This window comes from Urtica dioica, chromosome 9, assembly GCF_054948205.1.
Source record: "Urtica dioica subsp. dioica isolate 48M chromosome 9, U.dioica_male_clone48M_v1_H2, whole genome shotgun sequence".
Lineage (NCBI taxonomy): Eukaryota > Viridiplantae > Streptophyta > Magnoliopsida > Rosales > Urticaceae > Urtica > Urtica dioica.
Genome location: NC_142764.1, coordinates 28580373 through 28594960, shown reverse-complemented (window position 1 = coordinate 28594960; position 14588 = coordinate 28580373). Strand labels below are relative to the sequence as shown.

At 34.3% G+C, this 14588-nt stretch overlaps 1 long non-coding RNA gene across 1 annotated transcript; it reads right to left on the bottom strand.

Annotated features, from left to right (window-relative positions):
• Window positions 1–4210: 4210 nt before the first annotated feature.
• Window positions 4211–7014, bottom strand: LOC149386558 (uncharacterized). The gene is made up of 2 exons (XR_016301387.1): window positions 6562–7014; window positions 4211–5469 (listed from the first exon to the last, which is right to left on the bottom strand). It is a non-coding gene; the product is annotated as an uncharacterized LOC149386558 (long non-coding RNA).
• Window positions 7015–14588: the final 7574 nt, after the last annotated feature.

The following is a 14588-nucleotide window of genomic DNA, read 5'->3' as shown; positions in this document are numbered from 1 at the left end:
TCTGATATCTACCTAGTACTCCAATAACACATGTAATGTCAGGTTTGATACAAATCTGAGCATATATAAAGCTTTTTACAGCGGAAACATATGGAATATCCTTCATTTGTTCACGTTCAAGGTCATTCTTTAGACATTGATCCAAGCTGAATTTGTCGCCCTTCACGATAGAACTACATTTGGTGAACAATTTTTCATCTAAAATCTCTCTAGAACTTTGTTGTTATAGGTCTTTTAAGACAAATCCAAAATACCCTGTGATATTTCTCTATGGTCTTAATGCCAATGACATAAGATGTCTCACCCATATCTTTCATATCAATTTTTTTTAAAAAGAAATTGGTTCACCTTATACAGCATTCCATTATCATTAGTTGATAGCAAATTATCACCACATATAAAAGAACCTTGAAATAACTCGCCGGAGTCGGAATCCGAAACTCGCTGAAAAACACAATAATGATCGAAAATAATTCGATCATTTTCACTTCCGCTTTAACATCTTCATGTTATTGGAACAGTTTTAATAGGTGTAAAAAGTTCTTACAACATCATTAGTACACTTTAACTAATATCGGTCCATGTCAGCTTTAAAACAAGAGCAATGCTATTTGGCACGGTTCACGACCTCTGACGATCCACTCAGAGGTTGACACGTGGATTAATGCCACGTGTCAATCTCTGAGTGGATCGTCAGAGGTCGTGAACAGTGCCAAAAAGGATTCCCGTTAAAACAATTATCAAGATCAGAGCAATCAGTGGTCTATCTATCTACCAAGCATGTGGTGTGGATAAATAACACGTGGGTGAAATATCATATGCATCACTGTGATTATCAATGATTTCCACCTTTCCTGGGCAGGTCTAAACGTGGCTTGCTTTTCGTGGTGAGAGCATTTACCTTTTAACTCTCCAATAATGCTCATAACTCCCAACAAAAGTGGCTTTGATTCCATCTATAATGAATTTCTTGCTTTACCGTCACTCTTATATAAAATATATTTACATGTTTACTTATTTTCGATTTATGTATATATAACGGTTTTGTTCTAATGTCGCTGAAACTAAATACAAGAAATATACATATTGAAATTTTCTTTTCTTTACTTCTTTCATTTCATGAATCCATGTATAAATTACGAATCCAGGCTGGTGAAATTTTCAAGATATCTTTAAAATAAATTTGTCTCGAATAGCATATAAGTTTACAACCGACGGAGGTTCAAAAATTGAATTTTTATTATATCGAACAATATTTAAAATTCAAATAAATATTGTTCCCGGTATTTCCTGAAGATATTTAGAATCTAGATCATATGTCCCTTTTTCTATCCTCCCCAATGAAATATTGACACGTCATATAATTCTTTTTTAACATTAGTTAAATATAACGCAATTAATTCCATTTCGCTATATTTTGAAAAGATGGTGTAAAATGCTACATTGGGAAGCGATGATCTGGGTTCTGAATGAGCCAAAGCTGCAAATAGAAGAAGAAAAAATTAATATTAAAATAAATAAATGATGTGTCAATATTTAACTGGAGGAACAATAAAAGGGAAATAGGATGGATTCAGATATTTAAGATTGATTTTCATTTTCCCATTAGTAATTTTTGTGAGTTGGACATATGTAGCAGTGCATTATTGAAAGTAACAAAAATAAAAAATGGGTACAAGAATTTCAAATAAAAAAATTTATGATTTTTTCTTATGATGAATGGGCATAAAAATCTTATAATGAGTATCTATTATTTACCATGAAATACGCTCAAGAGCGTACGTATAAGTTAAGGAATAGATCCGAGAATGTCACAGTTCACTATAAATTTATAGATCAATTTTGCAACACATAGATGCATGTATATTCATTATTTATGGATAAATTACACTATTACCCCCTCAACTATGACGTTGATAACGTTTCACCCCCCGAATTATGAAATCTTACACGACAGACCTTAAAATCCTACATTGTAACGAACACATCTTTCTGTCAAGTTTTATTAACGGCTGTCAAGTGTTTAAAGGGTAAATCGGTAATTGTACAATTAAAAAATTATTACTTTTATTTATCTTGTGCCTCGTTACTCTTTTCTCTACATTGAAACCCCTAAATCTCCAAATCTACTTGACGGTGTGAAATCATTAAAGGTAAAGAAGTATTTTTTTTACTCATTAATTTTTTTAGTTTTTTTTTATTATTATTCTGGATATATATAAATAATCATATGTTTTTATTAGTATCTCTATGTTTTCATGATATACACAAACATATGTATACATATGCACAAAACACATACAATTTTTTTTGATAAAAATCGGTAAATCCACACAAACACACACACATATTCTTTCCAAAAAAGACTAGCGTTTAGCTGTTAGCATATGTGACTCACACATCTCTCTGTCTCTCTCTATCTTTCCAATCTACAACTCACCCAAACAAAAAAAGAAAGAAAATTATGAATCCATCCTCAGATTTTAGCAAATCCAATCCATCTCCATCGTCGACCAAGAAAAACTAGAAGATGAAGAAATTCAAAATTTGACAGCGACGTAACTAAGCATAAAGAATTTGGGGGCGAGAATTGACGACAGAAGCAACATCGATATTGGCGAGACCTTCCAAATCTATTCCCTCGCCGTTGGTGACGAGAACGACGGGATTTATAATCGATTTTCGTTAGCAAAGACGATGGTTTTTTTTTTTTTTTTTTTTTTTTTTGTTCTGGCAGCGGGAACTTGGGGACGGAGAGTTCGAGTATGGAGGAGGCAAGAAGCTTGAGTTTATCGTGGTCGTCACTATAGAGAAAGAGAGAATTTAAAGTTCTATTGATTGAAGAAACTGATTGATGAGAATGAGAATGAGGCTGAGGGATTGAGGACCGAACAAATGAAAAAATATGAGGGATTTGATGGGAAAGATTTGGGGATTTTGATTCAGTCCAGTAATAGAACTCCATTGGAGATTTCTATATGATATTAAGCATCCTGGGTAAAAAAAAAGTAAGAACTACACAATGAAAATGAATTTTTTTGGGTCCATTCTTTCTTAGTCAGCGATAAAATCAATAATAAACGAAAGAATAAATATATAACAACACATTTTTTTTTTGTTTTTAGCAAGTATAAATAAGGATATTAATGTAATGTAACTCATATACCAATTCACGTGCTTGAAACGTGACCAAAGTAACGATTTCCGTTAATAAAACCTGACAGAAGGAGATGTTTGTTACAATGTAGGATTTTAAGGTCTGTCGTGTAAGATTTCATAATTCAGGGGGTGAAACGTTATCAACGTCATAGTTGAAGGGGCAATAGTGTAATTTATCCATTATTTATTTATATTTACGTGGCGCATCTTCTGCTGACCAATTAAATGTTGCACAAGCATCCTTTTGGACGCATTTTTCTGAGAACAAAATTACTCCATCATCGTTGTGTATGTTAAATATCTACGTACTTGGTTTTTCTGTATTTTATATATGAGAATGTAAACTAAGCTCAAGACTATATGGAATCAAAATCAAGACTCATCTAAATATGGTTGATATTATGAAGTATCTTTATAAATTTTTTGCATTTTTTTTAGAATGATCTCTGACCGTTTACACGCTAGCCAAAAATATATTAAGGATGTATTTATAGCTTTTTAGTTATGTATATATAGAATAGGTATATCATTATATATATATATATATATATATAGTGATTGATGATATATTCAGGAGAATGGAAATGGCTTTGACCTTTTCAATATACAATTATAATGATCTAAACCGTGAGAGTGGCTAGAATAATTGGTTTTGTAACCTGTGTGTATGTGGAATCAAAAATGAATTTTGTATGTTCTAATGATCCTAGCTAGTCCGAATTCGTGATATCTTTAAGAAGCCGACGAAGCAGCCACAACATGGCGACCACCGTCACCAAAACGAGAATTAATCACACTCTTCATCATCATTGTGTGTATATCAAATGAAAGACTCAAGGGTGTGTGTTTATTCATATTTTTTAGAATGATCGATCGCTGACCCATAAACTCCAGTCATGGATAGATTTATAAGTTTGATGATATAAATACTTGGGCATGCCGTTAGCTATCGAGATGCTAGGTCTGATTTTTGTATGATTCTTCGTGATTAAACTATAAATTAGGTATAGTTATGATAGGAGCGGAGGAATAGAGTTTGGCACAATTCAACTTATTGGATGACAAAAAGATAGAGATATACATGCACGCAGTCGCAACCAAACAAAACAGTACAGTAGGGTATTATTAGTAGCTAGCTTCATATCATATTATTATAATAATATTAGTGGCTATATATATAATATACAGCCACAGGGTGGTGGATAGTCTTAGCTAGCTACGTTGTTGCAATACGTACGTACGTGCATGCATGCTTATTGTTTTACTGGCATTTTCCGTACACATATTTCTGGTATGGAACGAGACCAGTGCATCTCAGCGAGCCGCAACACCAGTCGAGTAAACGGCAAGGATCGCCCGCTGGGACACAGAATATTTTTAACATTTGGAACACAGAATATGGCGATGAAGAGTGCGATTCTGGTTTTGGTGGTGGTGTACTCGACTGGTGTTGCGATCCAGCGAGAAGTCGGAAATCAGAAATCGGAAGATCGTTCACCTTCTGACCTTGCCGTTGGACAACTGCGTCCCAGCGGGCGATCCATTCCATCTCAGCGAGCCGCAACACCAGTCGAGTACACCCAAGGATCGCCCGCTGGGACGCAGTGGTCCCACGGCAAGGTCAGAAGGTGAACCATCTTCCGATTCCCAATGCTCAGCGATACAGTCTGGGCTTCTTTTGCTTCCTCCAAGTTCATGATATTCTGAATGTCGATGCCGCGATCGCCGGAAGCCGACGAAGAAGCCAACAGCGCCACCATCGCCACCAAAACAAGAATCGCACTCTTCATCGCCATTCTCTACTATTCTGCGTGTTAAATATCTCTCAATGTGTATTTATAAGATGTTTCTGTCTGATCGAGTAGTGAGGAATATTAACATTTACAATTATTAACATATATTAACTTACATATTTCACATTAATTAACTAACCTAACATATTAACTAACATATTATATATGCACTAACCTAACTAACTAATATATACACTAATATATATTTATACACTAATATATATTTATCAACCTAACTAACCTAGCTAACTAAATAATATATGATTATAAAAAAAAAAAAAAAACTAATATATACACTAACCTAGGACGGCCGGCCGGGGACTCGGGGACAGCGGCTCGGAGGCTGGGACTCGGGGACAACGGCTCGGTGGCTGGGACTCGGAGGTAGCGGGGCCGGGGCTGAGCGCACAGCGGAGGCTGCTGGCCGAATCGAGGCCAAAACCTTCAAGGTTCGTGCCGTCCCGCTGCCGAAACAGCAGCGTCCTCGTAGCCCCCGTACAGCGCATACTAGCGCCTCCTTCTCGATGAATCACATAGCCAAAACAAGTGTCACGGCCAATGAATCACAGCAAAATCACAAACTCATTTCAGCCAAGTCAAAAGAATTCCCGACAGCCTGACCCACTAGCGCTTAAGCCATCATAACTCGAGCTACAAAACTTGAAATCAATTGATTCTAGCGGCAAATGAAAGTAGACTCATGTAGCTTTCTAACGAGATATTACAAGCATATATACGACAAGAATAGCTATCTCAAAAACAGCCCGTAATTCACTGTTACAATTCTGGAAATCCCGTTTTACTGCTGCGAAACACAAACTTTGGAAATTCATAACTCATTCAATACTCCATGGATTTACATGTTCTTGGTCATTTTAGAAAGCTCATACAGTCTACTATCCATGAAAAATATCCATAAAAATTATCTCAGACCATATCGGACTGTCTACGTCCGTTTACAGGGGCTCTTCAAACAGTTTATCAAATCAAACGAAAATTCGAGAAATCATCACAACTCATCATTAATCCAAGTACAACCACCAAGAATTCGAGTCCAATCACATAAAAACACATCAAAACAGCTCGGAGAAGGAAAGCCCCAATTCAAAAATAAGAACCCTAATTTTCGGATTCAAAATTTGGGAAAAAAATCAATTCCTCACCTTCAATTCCTCACAACGTATCTAAAATCATCTCAACTTACAAATCATACTTTCAATTCCAAATTCCCAAATCCGACTAAAATCATAATAATCAAAACTCATTTCATTTCTTCAAATCACTTTAACCAAATCCAAGCCTAAATTCTCAAATAAAAAAAACAATTTCAAATTCACAAGCAACCACACACGCTCAAACTAGCACACAGCCAACAAGAACTCGAAATCCCCAGAAATCCAAAGATTAAACACACGGCCGAAACAAATTTCAAACCAATTCTCATCAATTCCTTAAAATCATCATAGACTCAACAATTACTCCACAAAACCAAGTCAACACGAGCTCAAAAAACCCATATCTAACCACGACACTAACCAGAAGAAGAAAACCCCAAATCAATTCCTCTAACCCTAAACTTGAATTTCAATTTGGGTAAAAGGAATTTCACCTCGTTTCTGGAGGGATTGGACTCCTCAGCGTGCTCTCTCTCTTTCCCGGCGTCTCTTTCTCGGGCGGCGGCCACGGCGAACTCGCGGCGGTGGCGCTCTTCTCGGCTGGGACGCGCGCGCGGTGGAGCTATGATGGCACGCGAGGGCTGAGCGAATAGGAAGAAGCGGCGGCGGGGGTGGAAAGGGCGGAGCGCGGAGGAGGTGGCAGAGAGAGAGAGAAGCGGCGCAGTTGCAGAGAGAGAGAGGGTTTTTTTTAAAAAAAAAATCGGTGATTGACGAAGTTCAGATGAAATGAAGGGGAGAATTGGCCCGACTTAAATTTTAAACTATCAGGTGCGACTTTGTCGCACCGGATAGTTTTTTTGACTATCGGGTGCGACTAGTCGCACCTGATACTCAAAAGCAAAAACAATTTTAGCGAAATTTTTTACATCTTCGGGTTGACAATCTGGTGCGACTAGTCGCACCCGAAAGTCATTTAGATGCGACTTTTAGGTGCGACTAGTCGCACCTGATAGTGATGCGCATCAGAAAACCAAATTTGTAGTAGTGAATATGCGTTGTGGAAGCTCTCTATTTATAGTGCTTCAAGGAAACATCTAGACATCGATACATAATTACATCGTTATCATTACCCTTCAACTACTTTGGGTCCATCCAATCCTGCAAAAAATTAATACAAGATGGTCCATGCATTAATTATAAGGAGCTACTAGGCGTCGGCATTATTGTGTATAGAGGATATGGCCAACAGGGTGTTCTGATGAATCACATCCGGGGCCGGCTTATCATATTTTAAGGCTTAAAGCGAAATTCAAAATAATGTTTTAGCAACAACAAAAAAATTCTAAGAAACAACAAAAGCTTTTTTTAATCTTAAATTTTTTTTTATCATACACTAATTATTTGATATTTTTTAGTAGGCATAATTATTCTTACTTATATTTGAACCAAATAAAAAAATAATTGGCAAGCAACAATTTAAAAAAAAAAGGCAAAAAAAATGTAAATAGAAATAAGGAACAACATAGATAAGTGAATAAAAAACTATATACATCCTGATAATGATAATTAAAGAATCAACGTCTTCATGTTTTTTTTTAATCCACCGTTTTGTCATTGTTGCACTTTAAATAATGAGTTTGTTGTCTACTTTAAAGTTAAAACAGATCATAACGTCATGGAGTAACAAATTTAACTAATTAGAGTAAACGGGCTTTTAACCTTCGGGTCTTACAATTTTATTAGATTACTTGGCTAAGGAGCTTTTATGGGTGTAGAGTTAGTTTACTTTTTTTTTTAAACTATTGTACTAAGCTAAGGTGAGTTTATTTTTTTGTGAGCATGTGGGCCTAAAGCAATTACTTCCGTAGTGGCTTCTGGTTCAGAACGACCAGGTTATTTTTACCAAGTGGTCATTGTTGCACTTCCGTGGTCTTATAATATAATATACGGAAATGATTTTTGGCACGATTTACGACTCACGACTTTTCTCATCCAAAGTGATAAACAGTTTAAAATTGGCCACGTGTCAAACCCTGACTGGATCGTTCAAAATCGTGAGTAGGGATAAATAGCAGTACTCTATAATATAACGTGATATACAATCAACGCATATGTATGCTTTATAATAATAATAATAATAATAATAATAATAATAATAATAATAATAATAATAATTAATATATTAAGAATATAAGTATGATTAGTGTTTGAGCTTTTAGGGTTTAATCAAGCCATATATATAAACATTCCATCATTTTCTTTTAGTGCTTCTTCTCTACTATCTCTCATTCATTCCTTTCAATATTTGGAAATTCGATCGTAGCTCTAAATAGGTATGTTTTTTTTTCTATTTGGTTCGGATTCCTTGAAAATGGTTTCTTAAAACGCTTTCCCTGGTTTTAAAAATTATTATTTTGCATCGATTATTTTTGGAAAAGTTAGGTTTAAATGTCGTCTATCTGAATCTTTAATCGAAAAATATTTTTATTGAATACAGAATATTTTCTGATTATTTTCAAATCAATGCGCAGACCTGATCTGCTGGTCTGACCTAGTTCCGATTTTCAGACTTCAAACGTTTACTGTGGATTCAACAATTATGTTTTTTCATTGATTCTTTTTTAAAAAGTTAGGTTTAATAAATTTCTTCTATTTAAATCTTTAATCGAAAAATATTTTTACGAATTACATAATATTTTCTCATTATTTTAAAAACAGTGCGCAGACAGTTTTTGGCAAAAATTTTAAACTTAGATTTTAGCACTTCTTTTATTTTTAATAAATAGTTAAAAAATGATTTTGGCCGTGGTTCCTTTAAAAAAAGTGATCAAAATTATGTTCTATACGTACTTGAATTTTTACAGAAGTTTTCTAAGAGTTTTAGTTTTTCACCGAAACCCTAATAGCCAAGGGTATTTTGGTAATTTCACTTTGAAAGTCGTTTCTGAAAATTTTCAGAACCAAAAGTATGTCTTGAATCCTTTTCTCAGCTGATCTCGGTAATCTTTTATCCCGATTAGGTTCGAAGCCTTTTAGAGCATCCAATTCCTTCGACGGTCTACAATCGTAACTTCCGTTATCCAGGTGAGAATAATCTCACTACAACACGGATTTGTTCGAAAATAAAATTAGCGACTATGCGATCTGTTTTAGTTGTGTTATGTGACTATATATGTTTGATTTTTTTGATATGTGTGATATGATAATACGCTATGATTCATGTGTTTATGATATGTTATGATTCACTTAGGCATGTTATCTACAATATATTCTTATTCTAAGCATGTTATCAAGTATGTCAATAACTTATGTTATTCTTGCATTTGACGTAATCAAGTAATAAGATTATCAAGTAAATAAGAGGATCGTACCGCCTCGATCCAAGGAGGTAACTAGAGGATCTTCTCGAGCCAAATCAATGGCTCACCTAGAGAATTTCCTCACAAGTTTATCAGACAGATGAGACGTTCTATGAGAGGTTGCCACCTTATAGTTCGTTACCAAAGTGTACACTGAAATTGGTTTGGCTACTCTAGAGGACCCCGAATTAAAATATGTCAGACTTTACTATTTGATATCATGTGTCACCATTTAGCAAGTGAAATACTAATAACTAGTTATACATATTAATTGCTCTTGTTTTGTGAGTATAGTTGTTCTCGTTGAGCGTTAGCTCACCTATGTATATCCGTCCGTGTTGTAGGTAAACAACCTATGAGAAAGTGAGGATGGTGGATCAGCGGCGACGATGGCAAGAAGGTTGGGTTATGGTTGCCGCTTTCGAAAATAAAAGACTTCCGCTTTGCTTTCAGTTTTTCAATAATTCAAACCCAAGGTTTTATTTTTCATGGTTTAAGTTATGTTTTTCATTTCCGTTAAAAGTTACGACTTTATTTATGGTATTTATTTACAATGGTATTTTTTGTTTTATATTTTGATTATGTAACTTTGATTTTTTTTTGTTGTTTTCGTTCATCAAGTTTTAAATGAAAATTTATTTTTTAGGTCATGAGTTTTCAAACTTTATATTTTAAGTTATGTTCTAAAAAAAATCCTCAAATTTTCTAAAGGCTTAAAAAGTAGATAAGTAAGACGGTCCGAAAAGTCGGGTCGTCACAGAAGTCAACAAAAGAGCTACGTGAATAGAAGGAGGCGACCCTTGGGATTCGAGGTAGGATATTATGTTTTCTTGAAGTTCTCACTAAAGCGAGAGTTATCACGGTTTAGTGTCCTAGCAAGCTTGCACCAAGGTACACCGGACCTTTTGAGATTCAATTGGACAACTTGCTTATCGGTTTGTCTTAATGTGAACCGATTGATCAATTAGAGATGATGTGACTTATGAGGAGGTTTCCATCAAAATATTGGAACAATAAGCTCAAGTTTTACAAAGATGGGAGATTCCACTCTTCTAGGTACTTTGGCCACATCTTGGAATAAAAGAGTCTATTGTGAATGTCGGCCAAAGATTTGAAAATTTTATCTACATCTTTATTTAATTTCGGGGACGAAATTTTTTAAGGGGAGAGGTATTGTAAAACCCATAATTTTTTTTCTTCTCATGGTAAAAAATTTGGCCTTTGACTCATGACCTGGCCTTTACCTCATTCAGCCTTATCCTTGATTGAAGTTGGTATCTATGCTTAACCAATCAGAACAAAGAAAAAAAATAATAATAAAAAAAAATCTAAAACAAATGCTGAAGAGAAGAGAAGCATGACAAAGAAAAAAAGAAGAAGAAAGGAACGAAGAAGAAGAAGAGAGGAGAGAGAGAGAGAGAGAGAGAGAGAGAGAGAGAGAGAGAGAGAGAGAGAGAGAGAGAGAGAGAGAGAGAGAGAGAGTTGAGCGAGTCGACGGAGAGGCCGACGAGGGGCTAAGCTTTTCCGCCGCCGCATTGTGAGAAAGTTTCGCCTGAGAACGGGAACAGAAAAGACCAAAGTTTATACCAAGTTTGGTACTGAGTTTTGCAAGGTAGGTTGTCGTCGAAGCACCAAAAAATAAGGTTAAGAAGTATCGGAGACCAGATTTAAACTTATTCTTCTCGCCGCCAAAAATCACAGCCGATGCCGCCAGAGTCATCTAAATAGGTAGGGGTTCTATTACTCTTCCTTTGTGAGAGTTTTCGTTAATTAGTAATGGTTAGTTTTAAGATAGATGACTAGATGAGATCATTAAACCAAGTAGGCCGTTCTGATTCGTCGACGGGGTAGAGTTTTTGATCAGTTAGAACTTTGTATGTTTATGATATATAAACTAGAATCAAATTATTCGTTATCGGGCGATGCGCTTCCGTCCGGGGACATTATTGTCCAAAAAGGTTTATTGGTGGGAGCAATGGCGCATTCCGATTCCCTTTACTGCACAGCGGGTTTACGCGGGACGAGACTCGGGGCTACCGGTCGTTGGGCCCACCTCGCCAAGTTGCTTTCGATCTAACATCGGTTGCAAGTGATGCGCGTCCACTTGGCACTTTACGGTCCAAAGTGGCAACTCTTGACTTCATATCAGAGATTTCGTTATAACTTATAATTTTTTTTAATAATTTTGCTGTTAATAATCGGTTAATAATGTAAAGATGGTAACTATGTTTTTGATATATAATGTGGTTTGCTTTATATATTATTATGAATAAAACCTTAGGTTGAATAATGATTCTCCTGCTGAGCACGTGGAAGCTCACCCATAATTTTCTTCTAATTCCACTTCAGGTGTATGAAGATAGTTGTTCAGGTTGTAGAAATATTGTGGCATTCCAACGAATCGCATGGAGATACACCTTTTCGTAAAATTTTATCCTCCTTGACTGTAATACTTTGACTGAGATGACTCGATGATACTTGTCGTTTTATATATTAATGGTGTTACATTAAACTGTGGTGATTTGTTGACTGGTCGTTAAGTTTTATTTGTTCACGTGTTTAAATCCCATGGATATATATTCTGTTGACTTTTCAAATGAACTGTGACGTGGTGTTTTATTTTGTCGTCTAGTGTGATTTTTATTCGTTTACGTCTTTTTTTTCTTTTCTTTTTTCGTTTGACTCCCTATTTTAGGGCATTACAATATATATATATATATAGTTATATAATACGTCTATAAGTAATAATTAGCGATATTATATTAAACATTACTTCACAAAATACTTAGGACATATTTGTTTTCCGGGTATGACTAATGAGTTTGGATCGGAATGGAATAATATCTAAAACTCGGATTACTTTGTTTAGTTTATAGTCATTAATGAGAAATGTATACTTCCAATGAATAATTATTCACTTCTTTTATTTGAATCACTTTTATAAAATATTCCTTTATTATCCTAGTAAAGTTTTATTCTAAAAATTGATGATGAGACTCATCAGGTCAGCTTAGCCTTCCACCGCCACCGTCCGACGATACAACTCCACCTTCAACTCCGATCTCCACCATATGGAGAATATATGTCATCGTAGGAGGAATAAGGAATAAGAAGAACACGACTTATACGAATATAAATATGTCTTTTCTGATTTCCATTTCTCTAACCCATGTTTATGAATCTCTTGAATTATGTGGTCACATAACAGTCTTATTGAACTAATCCTATTAGAGAAAGGGAAATGTCTAGTACCCCTAAGCAACGAGTCAAGTCTTGTTTCTAGTAACTACACAATTTTGATTTCAAGCAAAAAAAAAAAAAAGAAATTACACAATTTTGATTCGACATGTTCATGAAAATTTACTACGTGCCGTTGACATTAGCTGACTTAATACGACGGATCAGCTCCCAAATTTCATATTTTTATGTTAAACTTAATCACCATAGGTATTCTTTGACATTTTTTTCCTTTAATCTTTTGTAGTAAAACAAATATTTAAAATTATTTCACGGTAACATCGTATATCTTTTTGTTCAGCGGTTCTTATTTTAATAATTGTTATAGCTACCTAGAATTATTATTACACCAGACATTCGTTTACGCATATAACTTTTCATATATAAACCTATTTATATGTTTGTATATATAGTGCTTGGTGTATCTATATGACTACACTATACATATGGTCATAGTGATAAAAACATACGACTACATTATTGACGTATAATAATATAAAAATAGATGTTTATAAAATTTTCACGTGTATCTTTAACAAAGATTGCCGATGAAATCCCCTAAATATTCTAACTGCTAGTGGCTTAATAGTATATTAAAACTTGTAATAAAACTTGCCTTTATATATTGCCATGATAAGCGATAGTCGTCTCATTCCGCAACCGATAATGTGGTGGCCCCAGTATTCTCCCAATAATTCATTAGCGATACCTATTTTTCTTTCACTAGTATTTTAAAACCCGCCCATGCGCTTCATATATATGTAAATTAATCCTTACAAGCCCACGCTAATTATTGATTAATAAAATATATTAAAATGTGTAGAAAATTAGTTAAAAATGAAAGATAGATAATTGTTAATAATATAAAATAAAAACATCCACACAAAAAGTAAATTATGTAGGTAAATACCTTATCAAACCAGTAGATAAATTTTTTCTCTTAAATATTTTAGAATAAGTTATTAATAAAAATTATATGACCTGACTGTAGTCCTAAGATTATGCAACCTCATGATAGTGTACTCATATAATGAATCGACTAAACTCACTACCCACCTTATAAAATAAATATTCAAAGACAACACAAACAATATAAATTTGTAAGTTAATTACGACTCAAAATCTTGACAAAGATATGTCTTTTTTCTTTTTTCGGTCTTAATAGTTTTGAATAATTAATAATAAAATCTTATGAGTACTCATAAGTAAATAGAGAAAAGAAATTAAGTAATTACTCTACCTAAAAGGAAAAATAAAATATATTTTTAGTGTGCCTTTAAGTTAAAATGACTTATTTGTTAGAATGAAAAATAGTCACACAAACAAAAATATAATAAGGATGTATTTATAGCTTTTTAGTTATGTATATATGGAATAGGTATCATTACACACACATATATATATATATATATATATATATATATATTATAAATAGTGATTGATGATATATTCAGGAGAATATAATATATATATATATATATATATATATTTATAGCTTTTTAGTTATGTATATATGGAATAGGTATCATTTATATAATAAGTGTGATTATTATATAAATGATACCTATTTTAAAAACCCTAGAAAATTTCCACAAGAAATTCGAAGAAGACGATATTTAAACCAGAGATCTAAGGTTAGAAGCGCGGCGGCGGTCAAGCGCGGGACGGCGGAGGCAAGGCGGAGAGGAGGGCGATGGTGGTCAGATCGTCGGAGGCCCTGACATAGAGATACGAGATGAGAGAGGGTAGGATCTGAGTACTTACAAAATTATGTCAAATCAAAATAGATAAAAGAATGGTGCAATGAAATTTATTTTGAGTGAATATAAGTGTATTTCTATACTAGTCGATTTTTGAGTTTTCATCTGCCTCCAAAATCAATTCTTTAGTGTGAAATTTTCCCACCATTTTAAATTGGTAAAATT